The sequence below is a fragment of the Penaeus japonicus genome, unplaced genomic scaffold, assembly GCF_977035675.1.
Source record: "Penaeus japonicus unplaced genomic scaffold, GWHDUDI00000001_assembly GWHDUDI00000021, whole genome shotgun sequence".
In the NCBI taxonomy this organism is placed as follows: Eukaryota; Metazoa; Arthropoda; class Malacostraca; order Decapoda; family Penaeidae; genus Penaeus; species Penaeus japonicus.
In genome coordinates this window covers 25354677-25355844 of record NW_028234423.1, presented here as the reverse complement: position 1 = coordinate 25355844, position 1168 = coordinate 25354677, and positions in this window count along the sequence as shown.

The window sequence follows — 1168 nt, the reverse complement described above, 5'->3', positions numbered from 1 at the left end:
CTTTAACTAATTTAGGGATATTGCATTGATATGGTTTCACTGGAAAGATTTGGAAGCTATCATCTGAAAAATGATTCTCTATGTGAAACCAGTACAATTCGTATTCTTGATCCTTTATCATGTGAAAATGTTAGATACTACGAACGTTGACATTAAACGATCACATGCAATAAAACACCCACTTAAAGGACAGCGATTGCATGAGTGACTGCAACAGGAGAAACATCCTCATGTTGCAATTTTGTGGTTTACCAGAACAACAACAAAAAACTATCAAACTAACAAACAACAAGAAAAAAAACAAAGAAAAAAACAACAACTGATGAAAATCCTTCGCTGATAGACCTAGAGTCAAAGTGAATAAATTATCTGGAATATTTTGAGGATCGCTAAAACACAGTAATGCAGCTAACCTAACTATCAAATTTACTGTTGCATAAGCGGTTGTAAGGCAGTTGTACTGTTATTTCCATTGTTTTGCGTCGTATTATTTTTTTTTAAGTGGAGAGAAAAGGCATGGATGATAACGGAAGTAAATATTAACCTTTTCGTGTTTTCAACATTACCTTTATTCCTGTTGTTGCAGAGTCATAGCATTCTCTTGATTATTGTAAAATTTCTTGGTATGTTATCCTTCGTCATATAGTCCTCTCTGTTGCACTCGTCCATGCATTACCAAGGGCAATTCTTCACTGTTTGTTATAGTTGCAAATTCATAACCATAAGGGTTACCTTATGGTTTCTAATTATTGATTATCTTTCAAAGAATGAACCGAAGCAAAAAATGATTATATGTTCATGATGCAAAGGGATTGATACAGGTATATAAAAAATGATTTCGGCTTTAATGTAAATGTTTATTCTCGTATGTACAGCTATTACTAGAATCATTTCGACGTAACACTGAAAAAAAGAAGAAGAAAGAGAAGAAAAAAAAGAGAAGTTTCATTAGTGATAGATAATACAATGGGAATCAGTTATGTTTTTCAATGGCATATAATGAAGACAGAAGATGGATGAATATATCATTCTAATTATAAAGTACATGGAAATATATCTATATCTATACATATGATATGTATACATACCTTATATATCAATATCTTTATATATGTGTTAATAACACTGCTACTAAAAGAAAGGAAAAACTTGCGACGTTTCGAACTAT